Below are 15,494 nucleotides of genomic sequence, written 5' to 3'. Positions count from 1 at the left end.
TATTTCTTCAGCTGTTATTGTGTTTTAGTTGAATTTTATTCGACATTTATATACGTGAGTGCATATGTATGTATGTATATTTTAATTTTTGAAATTACTAGTTTCAAATTAAATATTCGCAAAATATGAATAAATATATTATTATATATTTTTATTTATATGTCCTTATTTATATCATTAGGCTATCTTAGCAATTTAAAGCTATTAAATCATCAAATTCTAATTAGAATAAAGATGCTACCAAGCGACATTGAAAATTAAAGTAGGTACAATACGTGTTTCGTTTATATTTTTAAAATACGTAGTGAATTGTAAACACACATGTATGGTAACATTTAACCTTGTTCACTTTATAATTGAAACTATAGCAGATTTTGCTGTTATTTTTAACCGATTTCTGTAAAAGGATGAGGTTATCAATTCGACTGTTTTTTTTATGTTTGTTACCTCAGAACTTTTGACTGGGTTAACCGATTTTGATTATTCTTTATTTATTTTAAAGCTGGTGTTTCCCATGTGGACCCATTTTAATTTGATCCATTTCTGATTATGGGATCCAATTGAAATTAAAAAAGTCAGTTTTTTTTGTTAAATAATATTTTATGTGATTTACACAATAACTGATAGTATTTTTATGCTTTCCAGAACAAAAGGGAAATATCATTGAAAATACAAACAATTAAATTCATTAACACAAGTATATTTCGTCTGTTCTTTTAATTGGTATATCGATATTCTCACGAAATAAAATGAACTCGCTATTGAACTCCCAAATTACTTAGCCGTTGATTTCGAAAATTCCTAACCTTTTATAGTGTTCAAATTATACTTCGTTATAAAATAATTCTTATTCACGATTCTGACCTAAACTGTTGTGTAATGTCTACGGTTATTTACTAATTTACACTTAGCTTGGAAAACTATTTGATGATCTCATTTGTTTGTTTAAATAAGGTACCTTTAAGGTACCCTTCTTAAGAGAAGGTCTCTGAAATAATATTTACAAGAAAAAGCAGATGTAATGTCGAAATTTTTGCCATTTCTTTTTTATGTGTAAATGAGGTAATAAGATGAGTAAGAGCTTAAATCGTACGCGTCGCCGGTCACGCCTGCGAAAAAAAGTGCCGCTGTGAATTTTACAACAGTGATACTTTTTTTTTATATATACCTGCTTCAAAATCCGACTTTTTGCGGACTATGCAGTATATATAGCGCACCTATAATTTTAATAAATAAACTAAAATTATAAATTTCACTATCATATAACACTGCCTAGACTGAAAAAGTAATAATATCACAATAATGAGGCATTTCTTTTTATTTTTTACAATATAAATTTTGCGAATATAATTGCGTGTTATACAGATAAAAATATGATTTTCCGTCGTCATTATTCATCATAATCATTTAATTTTGAAAAAAGATTAAAAATATACTTTTAGAATGTACTCGTCGATGGTTTGTCAAATTTAATAAAAGTTTACCAAGTAAATAACAATTAATTATTCACTTAAAAATGTTAACATTGTAGTAATATAATTTTTATACGATGCGCTTATGGTTCAGTTAAAATGACAGTTATTTATAGTGTTATTTACAGATATTTATAGTGTTTCTTGATGTTATAATAGGACTATTAAAACTCTTAATGAGCACTACAGTAAAAATTTAAAAATTATTTTTAATATTTGTGGTATATATATAGTTATTTCTATAAATGTTTATATGTGAAACTAACTTTACACTTGTGCTAGTTGTATTTGTATATTTATAATATTTAATAGGATAGGTTAAGCTTAATTTAGGATACAATAAGTTAACAGATATAGTCAAGTTTGCGACGCCTAAAATGTCTAAAATTCTAGATCTAATACATTTGAAAATATCTTTGAAATAACATAACTTTTAAGCTCGTATTCATTTGCATGTATTTCCTATGTAAATATTGAACGCGTTCTAAATCATCGTTTAAAAGGGACAGGTGTCATTAGAATAACAATAAGCCTGACATGGCCAAACTACCGTTACAGTGATGCAGCCGAATTCTTGACTCGTAGGCGCGCTTAAGTTTCGCTATTAGGCCACCAAAGTGCTTGTTTCGAAGAAGAAAAAATAAATGTTTTTTGAAAATAAGTAGGTTAGTTGTTAATTCGAGTTTGTAGTCTTTGAATTTTAATAAAAACAATGATTTCTCTTTATTACGATTTATTATTGAAGTTTTGCTGTTTGTTAACCAGATCGCTCCTATTATACAAGTTGCCGTCGTTTTGCCTTGACAGTATGTTAATTGGTGCGTTATAACAACTATTATAGGTTGTTATAGGTACAATTGTCAATAAAAGTAATTTTATTATTTCACTATTATCATTTTCGTAGAAAAAGGAGGGCCGGGTGGTAACCTGCACATGTGGAACCTAGTGTTAAGAAAGTCCGTTTCCATTAGGTCACTTTCGTTTCCCACTTTCTGCCGAATTCAGGAGGTATTGCATGTTGAGTGGCGGAATTCAACGCCGCGCTATGCCTCGTTACCAGAGCGAGGAACTGAAAATATTAAAATATTTCATTTCCTCAAGTGGGAATCGAACCCACAACCAGTCCCATACAGTTGTGACCCTGCGCCACGACTGACTTCATTATGATAACTGGGATAAATATTGATAATAATTGATTAAACTATTATTCAATTAATAATCTTAGTAGATATGTATTAATGTTTTTTTGGATGAAGGTCACCCAGCTATAGATAAACTTTGTTGCACAATGCAATAATTAACAGTAGTAAGCGAGAGCTGTCACTACATTCATTATATATCATTTTAGATTTTACAAAAGCAACAAATATGGGCAATATAATTTCAAGCAAAAGGAACGAACTTGGAAATAGTATAGTAATAAATGAAGGACTATAGGATATAGAAAATTATAGACTCAAATCGTTCATATTTTTATTTATACTTAGTGATAGCAAAATGTGTTGGTATATTTTAGTTTACATAAATACATATCAGATGTACGGATATATCAAAGAAAATATAGAAGGTGAATTAAAATCACAACTAAAATTGATAATACAATTTTAAACAAGAATTTTGTGTTAAACAAAAAAAAAAACGTCCATAAGTAGAAACAGGTAATTATAAACATGTAGTATTTTTAAAGACGCTAAAATGCCTTAATTGCTAAGGTAAGTAATACTTAATAAGCCAGCTTGAAGATTATATATAGCTTAGATCTAAATTATATATACTAGTGTATTAAATACAAGTCTCATAGCTGTTACCTCTTTAAGTTGACAGGCGAACATAATCTACACCTACGAAACAACTTCCTTTATCAACTACGTTATTAAGCTAATTAGAAAAGGTCGTTCGCGCTCTCCAAAGGTCTATTCCGTTCACGTTACATTATTATGTAAAATATCAGTTCATACTTTGTTTCAGTTTCATTTATTTATCTCTCTCTCTCTCTCTCTCTGTTACGAAGTTGTCTAGTTCAGGTTGGAGTCAAAGTTCTCTTATAGTCTAACAATGTATGTTGGTAGGTTCATAATAGAAATGTTTAATTATTCCTTGTACATTCTTTTGTTATATATTTTAATACATATTCTTATAATAAAATCAATTCTATACATTTTTATATTCTAATATTTCTTTATGAGTTATAATATATGATAAGCTCATGGCTATATAAACCCATGGTTTAATAATGTCAATGCCATGAGCATGATAATTAAAAATTACGATATAATTACTATATCTAACGTATCAATTGTGCGTATCTTTAATTAGAATGTTGCAATAATACTATTGTTATAAAATTAGAGTCATTATCATCATCGTCGACAGCCATCTTTTGTCCATTGCTGGATAGGCCTTCCCTAATTCTCGCCACCACACACGATCCTCAACTCTTCGGACCCATCCGCCTCTCGCCAACCTCTAAGTCGTCGGTCCATCTGGCAGGGGGTCGTCCCACCGCTCGTTTTGTATCTCCCCTGGGGTCTCCGTTCTAAGACATAAAATTAGGGTATTGTTGATAAAATGACTATATTTCAAAAAGTGGTAGGTTCCACCATTCAACACTGCTTCTTCTAAAATATTCGAAAAGTTGAGATAGAAATGTCTTAATATTAAATCCTCCTGGCTTATCGCATTTTATGCATGTTCTGGTAAATCGAATCTTATAGATATATCTACTGTATGAATATTTATTTGAAAGCAACTTTTCATCCATCAGCTTTTTAAAGTCCACTGCTGGACATAGGCCTCCCCCAATGCTCGCCACTCCGTCCGGTCCTGCACCCTTTGAATCCAGCGAGTTCCCTCTGTCTTCTTGAGGTCGTCGGTCCACCTGGTTGGAGGGCGGCCGGTTGCCGAGACGTGGTCGCCATTCGAGGACCTTTCTTCATCATCGGTTTTTGTTTTAAATATTGATAATGAAATACTTCCTTATTTGTTCTTTTTAAATATTTGATTACTGTTGACTGATATTTAATATCTGCCTTATTCTGAACCTACTTGGTAAACAATACATATTTACGTTACACATGAATAAATTTAATTTTGGCACCTCAAATTCATACTTGAACAATGATATTATTTTACTTCCAAAAGAATATCGCTTGCAAAACAATATAAATGAAAACGATATCAACAATAACAAAAAAAAACAAATACAATCGTTATGACATATTTACAAAACTTGCATTAATTTTTATTTCATTTAATGCACTCTTTAGTATTCATAAAAATCCCTATATTTATTCTTCCCCTATAGAAAATTGTACGAAGAATTATGAAAGGAAAACATTAGGTTTGTATTATGCAGACGTGGGGTATTGCAGTCCAATAGAAATCTCCCCCTTTGATAGATCCAATTGCTTCCCTACAAACATTTTTCGTAACGTCTTGCATAATTTAGAGACGCCGTTATATTAAATAGCAGATTGAGTAAGCGGTTTTCTTTCAGCTTCGCACTGTATCCCGCATGTAGCAGGGTAAGCAGAGGAAACCTAGTGTTGAGACACTCCGCTCCCCACGTAGAGTAAACATTTATTTTTAATTATCTTTAAGATAAGACTTAAATATAAATAAATTTTCTTAGAACTTGCCGTAAAACTAAGTTGTAGTATATAATTTCTGTATTTAGGGCTTGTTTACTCAACTGCAGGCTGCTAATGGCTGTAAATAATTGCACCTGTAAAGGTAATGTCTATAATACTTTTAAATAAGGCCGTTGACCGCGCTTGTAGGCTGGTTCGAGTTCGAGCGGAAGGAAAATAGATAACGAGATTTACTACTTGTAACATAATATGGGTGAGTAAAATAAATCGATCGTAGTATTTGCTTATCAAATGGAAAACAAATAAAGTGATATCTTTTTTTATCTATATTTATCTTAAAAACATGTTAGGCGACTTCCAAATTTCGTCTAATGAATGGACTAATAATAATAGTCATGTCCAATTTAACGCAATAAAGAAATTATATTATATGAGATTATAGCCGCAGTGCGGGCGTGGCGGTGGTCTTGGATTTTGCTGATTTTTTGAAAAATATAAAATTTTAACTAATTTTATTATTACTATTTTGAAAACCGAAGGAATGGCACTAAATTAATTCACAAGGTTCATAACTGTGGAACGTTTCTTGAGCGATATATGAGCTTTAAAATAAAAATTGACACAACTCTCTCACGTTCTCCCTTTCCTATTGCTTTTCTATACAAGTTTTTTACAGCCCTACGATATTCTATACTACAGTGCGGGCATACGAATAAAGGATTCGATGCAGTCAATTGTAGCCATTTTACTTGTGTATACGAGGTTTTTCAGTAATGTGATATTTGTCACTCGTGAGACGAGCCGCCGTCGAGCGTGACTGTGATGGTGTGAACTGAGGATGTCATTGAACGTTGGTACCAAATGACAAGACGAACTAAAGGGGACTGTATGTCCAAGTTATTAGGGGATATAATATTTTTAGTTTATTTAGTAGGTGTAGTTTATTATAAATAGATGGTCGGTAGCAGTTTTTTTTAGGAACCTGAGAAGTAATTGTTTATGTCCTATACAATATGAAGAAAGGTAATCCTTGATTAAATTTATACATCTATATGCATTTAAATCTACAATTCTTTCAAGTTTAACTTAATATTAAATTTTTCAAATTCTTTAGAAATCCTCGTTTTAAATTACCTAATCAATTATTTTTTTTAGGTCTACCTCACATCTAAAACTATGAATGTTATACGTATATTATAATAATTTTATATTTTGATTTAAAGTGGCAAGTTGTTCAAATACTTCTATATATATGTACCTATGTATTTGTACGTAATTTTTATTTATATAACAATGATTTGTATAATTTATGCAATATCAATTAGTTACATTTGGTACCTACTTTACTATTAAAACATAATTATATGCATTCTACCGTCTATGTAAAGGATGTAATAGAAACAGTTGATATCTGCTACGTAATAAAAATTATTTATTTATAGAAAAGCCATTTCAGTTATAAAAACTGTATTGTGAATAATTAAAAAATATTCCTTTTTTAGTTTAATTACTATTAATTATAGAAGACGATACGAAGAAAATAATTATATATTTACAATAGTAAATAAAAAGTTGTTGATTGTTGTTGTTATTTTTTTTATTTTGTTACTTTGACTAACAATAATAAGGCAAATCTAGGCAAGGCGCGGCATTGATTCTGCCACTCAACACGCATAGCCTCCAGAATTCGGTGGAAAGTGGGGAACGGAGTGTCTTAACACTAAATTTTCTCTACATATCCTGCTGAAGCTGATTTTTATTTGATTTTTTTCATCAACAATAAATATTTATTAAAAAATAAAATGGCAGCACTATATTCAAATCTAAATCTATACTATATACTATTACTATTTACTATTACTATTTTACTATTACTATTTACAGTAATCTATACTAATATAATAAAGCGGAAGAGTTTGTTTGTTTGTTTGTTTGAACCCTAAGATCTCTGGATCTACTGGTCCGATTTACTATGTTTTTGTTTTGTATGAAAGCTGCATTCTTCAGAAGTGCTATAGGCTATATAACATTACATTACACATATATACTAATATATTAAAATACTTTCTAATTTGACATGCAATTTATTCTGCCATGTTAATAACAACCGTCGTTGCTAAGCAACGGTTTGCAAAGTTTCTTTGTAGTTTTAAGAAAGCGTCACCCCAAAATGATATTTTGATATTCATCCTTATAAAAATAACTATATTAATAAATATTCTTATAGCTCAAGCAGGCGTAGCCGCGTTCGGGTCCACTAGTATATAATAAAAATTACAAACAAAATAAATTCCTTACAGAATAATCAATAATAAAATAACATAGTTAGCTATCTCAGTCGCAACATGAATATCAATAGTCGATCGCTAGTGCGGATCAGGCCGCATTCCATCATGCTGAAGCTGAGATACTCTCAGCATACCTTAGACAACGAACATTTTAAATATATTACCTAGAAGGTACCTTATGAGCCTCTATGTTTAACTTGTCACGTATATACGAGTAGATCCGTTGTATCGATATACTTAGTTTTGCTTTGGCCTTGATAGTTTATATAATCATTTATCTTATTGCTCAAGGCCGTATTAATTGTGTTTTAAGTTTATAACAATTACTTTTTATTTTTATTGATCTGGTATATCAATAAAAAAATTATTTAATATATAAATTGATATATTAAACAGTTCGTTTTTTTGTTAAATCAAATCGAAAATAATTGATTAAATAAATCGCGAACTTAACAAATAACTTCTTTCGATAATCGGCTGGGTAATATTGCAATGTGAGCAAAAGGTAAATAAGCAAAGGTGTTTTTTTAAATATTTTACTAAGTTTTTCATCTCTATTTAGTGACAATCAGTAGATAACACTGTTAAGTGATATGTTACAAGTATAGACAAATACAAATAAAAATATATTATATTAATTATAAATTATAATTTAAATTAATTTAGCTTCACGCTGTATAGCTATAGCTAGCTAGGGCTAGGTCAGAGAAAACGAAGCGCCAAGCACTACGGTCTCTGCATTCCTCTTTTGCCACAGCCCCTCATACATGCCCTCCAGGAGGGTGCTCAAAATTATTAAATATTTTTTTAATGTTTTGGGAACACTGTTTCCTGAGTTCAGCTCAGAATGCTTGAGTTAGTAGGTAGTTTATTATATTATTAGGCAGGTATTAGTAGGTAGTTTATTATTCTATTAAAATACATAGTTTGTATATTTTAACTGATCGTTATACATAAGTTATATACCTTTATTACAAAAATATTAAGTACTTAATTAGCTACTATAAATTTTGTCTTTATAAATTTTCTACATGGTATGTTATGATACATAATTGACAGTAACTTGAAATATTATGTTGAAAACTAGCAGTTAATTATTTTTTTCCTGAACATTAAAATATTCTGAGAATTTCGTGAACTGAAAAAACTCATGTCAGTCAAATTATGGTCATTCAATATGACAGTATTAGTATAATATAACCATTATGCAATATTTGTGTCACGTCTCGCGTTTGTTTCGTTGAACACTATTAAATAAATATTTTTTATACACCAAGCGGGCGAAGCCGCGAGGAACCCCGCTAGTTTATAATCTATATATATAAAATCGAAAGGTCACTCACTCATCACGAAATCTCAGAAACTACAAGCGCTAGGAATCTCAAATTTTGCATAGGAGCTACTTATAGGACGTAGGTGCTCGCTAAGAAGGGAATTTGCAATATTCTACTTCTAAGGGGTTGTTTTTGGGGTTGAAAGTTTGTATGAAACTTAGTTACTACAAGTGCTAGGAGTCTCAAATTTTGCATGGACGTCACTTATAGGACGTAAGTACTCATGGAGACAGAAATTAATAATAACGTAGATCACGCGGGCGAAGCCGCGGGCGGGCCGCTAGTATTTTAATATAATTATTATTCATATTTTAATACATTAATTTCGCCGCTCAACACGCAATATTTCGAATTTTTATTTGAATTACACTAGATTCTTTTTTCAAATTTCGAATTTTGTAAAGATATTTCCACCACAGTCAGATTCTATTACCATAAAAGTAGCATTAATACTAAAAGAGATGTCATAGATATATAAGGATAACAAGAGATATTATAACCATATATTAATAAGATGATTCTATTTTTTAATTATTATAATACCTTGTCATGATATTATTTCTTGTCTGCAACCAAAATAAGACATTTACCAATATTCCGTGACGGGCGCCTATCATTTTGTGTTAAGATGTCTGATGTCTCATGTTAAAATTACATAGCGTGCTTGATGGTTTGTTGTCACGAAACCGCTGTTGAGAACTCTTATATTCACTTACTTAAGGTCATGGAAATTATGTAATTTTATAAATATCTACATATTGTCTTGTTATAAAGTAACTAGTTTGTAAATGTTTAAAATGTAAATAGCTTTTAATTACTTTAATAAAATATTTTAATGATTATTTTTGGATATTATGGGGAACTGACGCGTCATTCACTCTGCCAGGTGTTTATAGTACTTATATATTTTTTTTAGTTTTTCTGGTAGTTAAATCCAATATTTTTTTGGAAATTGACGAACGGAATGATTTTGAAAAGGGTCGCTTAGTCTAACACTAAAACTAAATAAGTTGCATAAAACTAAATAATCGCGTTTTAATTTTTAAACATAGTTACTATGTAACATAGAGTAATAAAAATTTAAATATAAAACCATGCACATATAATATTCATAAGCTATTGCATAAATGAAGGACAAGTTACGCATTCCGAATTTAGAAAGGTCAAGACACCTTACAGCGTAAGTGATAAATGTTATTATTGTAACTTCCGTTTTAAACATACATTTAAATAGGAAAAACAGTAGTATACCCTTGAAATTATTAGGAAATTATTTCATATTAATTAATTTTAAAAAGAAAACAATTAAATAAACATAATGCACGTTAATTATTATAGAAAACACATTTTCTAAGACGAGAAAATCGCCTGCAAAGGATATTCTACACTGAGAGATTAATAAGAGATTAAATATGTGTTTTATTCTATTACAGTTGTAATAAGAACGTAAATTATGTTTTGCTAAATTAAAATCGTATTATACGAATGATAATCAGAACTGGACAGTTATCTATTTATTAATATTATTAAATATTATACAAATTAATCTTTCTTAATGAAAACTTACTATGATCTCTCGGAGAAAGGTCTTGTACAAATGGAGAGCGGAGAAATGAAATGGAATTAGAATCAATGATTACCTATTAATTTCTATTAGGTATTTAATTTGCACCAGGCTGGCATCTGATAGCGTCAGATATAATGATATTATTAAAACACGTTTTATTCTACAGGTAAATTTTGTTATCAATTTTGGGTTCGAATATTTAATATTTTCATTTCCTCGCTCTGGTAATGAGGTTCGCCTCATTGCTGTTGTTGAATTCCGCCACTCAACACACAATTCATCAAGAATTCGGCGGAAAGTGGTGAACGGAAGTGTCTTTATTGAGAATAGTGTCTTAACACTAGCTTCCCAAACAAGTAAAAGCTTCGTCAGGTCGTTATAAATCGCTTTATATCAATATTGTTATATACTATGTGAAGTTATAAATTGCGGCTTTTTACACGTAATTTAATGTACAATACAGTGATGAATATTGCAGTTACATAGCTTACGTTCGATTCGCCTCATTTAGGAGATACAGCGGAAATAATTAATCTTAAGAAAGAACAATTATGCTAACAATCTAGTATTATATTGGAAATAATCAATCATTTTATAGTAAACTTGTTAGAAGTTTCCTAAAAAAATTACGTTATGTATTTCATGTTAGAAATTATGTTCGCATATAGAAATTATGCGGTACTGAACCATTAAACAAATAGAATTCTAAATTTTAATATTTAATATTTTAATATTTAAGTATTTACTTAAATATTAAATTAATTTTCATACATATTTTACCATATTTATTTAACTTAGATCAAAATTAAATTTATATTTACCATCCATACATGTTAAATTAGTTTTTTTTAATTCAGTTATAACCTACCTTCATATACACTAGACGTTCTAGTAAGCGATTCTTACAAGTCTATATTATTTTACATAACAGTGAAAGTATTTTTAAAATCAATCATATTTAAAAATAATGGCTTCACAAATATAGATCGTTTTACGTTTAGTACCATTCATTATAATCAGAGAAGTAATTTCTTCATACCTCGCCTGCGGGTACAGCACTACAGCGTGGGTTCATGGTGTAAGCTATTACTTGCTATGTTGTAATTTGATGATATGTATCTCACTCGTTTTCTAGCGGTTCGAATATGTAATTTTTAACGTTTATTTTGTAATTTTTTTATATATAACTAGCGGATGCGCGCAGCTTCGCTTGCTTATTTGTACCCTTAGAGGTGAATTTTAATAAACCATAAAACACGTTGTGCTCAATGAAATATTTTTAAGTCTAAATTTTAAATTTTACAAAAATCGATGCCGATTTAAAAATTTTTCCATAGAAACTTCAACCCCTATTTCACCCTTTTAGGGTTAAAATTTTTCAAAATCCCTTCTTAGTGGATGTCCAGATTACGAAAGTAAACATCTGTCCAAATTTCACGTTTCTACGCACAGCGGTTACGGCTGTGCGTGCGTCTTACCTCAGTCAGTGAGGACAAGTCTATAGATTTTGATGAAAATTTAACATTTCTTTTTGTATATCATGTACAGTTGAAGAAGAAGGGAATGGAAGAGTCGCGTAATTTTTGTTTATTAATGTCGATCGCAACTCGTCGTTACCTTCTTTACTATGTGAAGATACTGGAACAAACGTTATTTTATGTAAAAAACAAGTACCTTAGCAACAGTGGCGTAGCTAGGGTATTTGCTGCCCGGTGCGGCTCGGGGGACATGATGCCCCTTTCCTGTTGATGACTTCTAAAAAAAAAAAAAACGAAATCATCGACGTTGAGTTCTAAAAAAACAAAGTGATCGTCGACTTTGATGCCCCTTTTATTTTGATGCCCGGTGCGGCTTAAAGGACTTGATGCCCTTTAAAATGGTATAAAGTCTAAAAAACAAAGAAAAAACACACTAATCGTCGACTTTGATGCCCTTTTCCTGTTGATGCCCGGTGCGACCGCACCGCTCGCACCCCCTAGCTACGCCACTGCTTAGCAATGGCCGCGCGCAACGATTTTCAGGCGTCTTATTTTTTCGATACATGATTCTAGTCTACTCTATAATAAAAAGAAAAATTACAGTAACTATTATATTTTTACACTATCCCTAGAAAACACCTATTTCCAACCACATTTCTCTTGTCCAATTAAGATCTAGCCCACGCCATATTATATTGTAAATTCATCTTAACTAAATTCAATTAATTCTGTGAAGTAAATGTATGCATATTGTTATACGATTAATTGCTTCTCGTTTCGATAACGGCACTAAGAAAGTAATAATTTATAATACAATCTCGAAGAAATTCCTATGGATTATATATCTATTAGAATTTAAAATTGTGAATATTTGTTATGATTTTCAAATATAATGTTTATATTCGGTGCGTATAAACAACAAAATTAATAGAGACATTTGATTAAATAAATTGTTTTAATATAAAAAACATACTGTTATTTTAGCCATTTGGATTATTTTCTTTGTCGTCCCATTGAATACGAATGAGTTACCTAAGCCTTTATATAAAGAAATATATAGTTCTATATGTGGATCTGATTTTCAAAACTATGCGACAAAACTACGGTTCTTGGAGCACAAGAGGAGATGTCCATCTCTTGTTATCTTACATAGAGGGAACTGCAAAAGAGTATGTCAGCTTTACGCCCCAGTTTGCGCGAGTAATTGGAAAACTTATCATAATGAATGCCAACTGGAATATGCAAAACGGTTTGATAAGACTTTATATGGTAGATTTAGAGGAAAATGTCCTTTGAGTCTTTTACATGGATCTAGAAATGTGACTCCGTTGATAAATGAAGACTACTATTTAAGTACACAGGAGGAAGAAGATACTGTCATTCATAAGGAATGTTCCTTACACTGTTAACTTTGTACGATTTATAAAATATTCGTATGTTACAACGTTTAAAACATTTATTGTTGACGAGCATTCATCAAAATTAAAGTAAAGTTTTAAAATAAATAACGATTTAGAAACATTTGGCCTTTAAATTTAATAGTTATATTTAAAACGTAAAATAAAATTTTATGTGTTTTTATTATGTAATAAAAGCCATGTGAATAGAAATATTCTTGATTAAAGGATATATTTATATCTCTGGAGATACTTTATGAATTAATTTCCTCTTTTCCTTTCTGAAATCAAAAATATGACATATATATTAATATGTAGATTTTTTATTTTTAGAGCAAAAAATTATAGTATTTGAATATTTCATAGTAAAAAGAGATATCTCAATGTATACCACTACATCAACTACTACTACTACTACTTAATATATAGAATTCTCTATTGGCTAACGATAGGTCTTTGCTTATCAGAAATTTATAAATATCTTCAAATAGTTAACAACACAAAGAAGCAGTAACAAGCATATAAGAAGTTCGACATAGACGGTTTCCAAGATGCGTGGGCCCGAATTCCGCTGCATTAAAATGGATACCACAAACTTGATATTTCCTATTTCTGTTTAAAAAAATATATGAAAGATATAACAATGACATTTTCCATATTTTTCTTATAATAAATAAATACACTTAATAACCCATTAGCTCAGTTGGTTAGAGCGTCGTGCTAATAACGCGAAGGTCGCGGGTTCGATCCCCTCATGGGCCAAGTTATTAAGTTATGGGCGCTCGACGGCCGCAAGCCAAGGTTCGAGTCCCGCATGGGGCGCCTTTACAGTCGTCGACTTCCTCAGGCGGCCACTTAGTGCTTGCATTTCTTCAGGGTCAGACCCTCTTCCCTACCTAAACGGTGTCGCTGTAAAAGCCAATAGGGCTAACAGCATTAACCTCATGTTCGAAAAATAAATAAATAAAAGCCATAGTTACAATTTGCTATAGTCCTGCAGTATACCAATTGTTTCCTCTATATTTTGATTCATATCACTTTGGAACGGTTTTTCTATATTGAAATGTAAATTGTCTCCAGGTTTTGGTACTAGTTTCGAATCGTAGTCAATATATGGTGGCATAGATTCCGGGCAACGAGTTGAAGTTAGCAACACGAGTTTTGGATTAAAAAAGAGTTTATCTTGTCGAAAATCGCATATGTTATTATAGGTTTTTCCATTAGATGCACACAATTCTGTATATTTCTTCATGTCTTCATATGTACAAGGAACTATCGTTAATGTATTGATGAAATTTACGTTTATAAATATATTTAATAATATTGTAAACCCTAAAATGGAAATTATCATTTTAATTTTCATAGAAATTAAATCTGTAAATAATAAGATATTTTATCTTACCCGATTTTAATACCATTTTCACAATAACACGGTCTCTTAATGAAAGAACTTTTAGGACCGATAAAAATGGGTAATTTAAAATAATTTCTTTTTCAAATTTAAAAATATAAACAGAAGTATTGTAAATGAAATTCCTTAATAATTCATTAGTCATGCGCTAATGGTATACACAAAAAATAATTAAGTGATTTATTAATTTAAATTAGAAACCAGTCGTAGCGCAAAGGTTGTGAGTACGATTCCCACTCGAGGAAATAAAAATTATTTAATATTTCAATTTCTTCACTCTAGTATTGAGGCAAAGCGCGGCGTTAAGTTCCGTCACTCAACTTTCAGAATTCGGCGGCAAATGGGGAACGGACGGTCTTAACACTAGGTTTCCTCCGTCTACCCTACTGTGTGTAGGATACAGCATGAAGCTGATTTATTAACAACGGAACAGATAATTGATTTATTTCTTCATGCTATTATGAATATACAATATACATTCATAAAAATAAAATAGTAATATTGAATTATTATTCATGAATTATTCTACGCTTTGTTAACAAATATCGTATATGTATAATATAAAAAATAGTTATGTATTCGTATAATGTATAATTTAACATACCTATTTTATTTAAATAAATAATATATGACCAATGAATTTGCAGGTTTTACAGGACGTCTTTATAGAAAACCTAGTGAAGTTGAACACCTTGAGCTTCACTCACTTCACTCTTTAACAATGTGGACATTTCAAATTCATAATATTCTTTATTCAAGTAGATTTTTACAAGTATTTTTAAAATCTAAATAAAATAAACGTAGCACCAGCTTGGAAGGCGATTCTGTTGAAAATTGCCGGCAACAGATGTTCTTTTTATTACAAAAGTTATAAATTTATTATAGATAATATAATAATTTATATATAAAAATTAATTATAGATTATAGAATATTCTAAGTATTTCTTCTAAATTCTA

At 30.3% G+C, this 15,494-nt stretch overlaps 1 protein-coding gene and 1 non-coding gene across 2 annotated transcripts in view; both read left to right on the top strand.

Annotated features, from left to right (window-relative positions):
- The window catches only part of Cen (cerebellar degeneration-related protein 2-like), a 76,650-nt gene that overhangs the window by 1,234 nt on the left and 59,922 nt on the right, over positions 1-15,494 (top strand). The window lies entirely within an intron of this gene.
- Positions 13,815-13,888, top strand: TRNAI-AAU (transfer RNA isoleucine (anticodon AAU)). The gene has a single exon. It is a non-coding gene; the product is annotated as a tRNA-Ile (tRNA).

The sequence above is a fragment of the Heliconius melpomene genome, chromosome 20 (genome assembly GCF_056956725.1).
Source record: "Heliconius melpomene rosina isolate 202511_hmr_F chromosome 20, ASM5695672v1, whole genome shotgun sequence".
Lineage (NCBI taxonomy): Eukaryota > Metazoa > Arthropoda > Insecta > Lepidoptera > Nymphalidae > Heliconius > Heliconius melpomene.
Note: the sequence above shows the minus strand (reverse complement) of the source record. Positions and strands in the feature narration are given on the sequence as shown.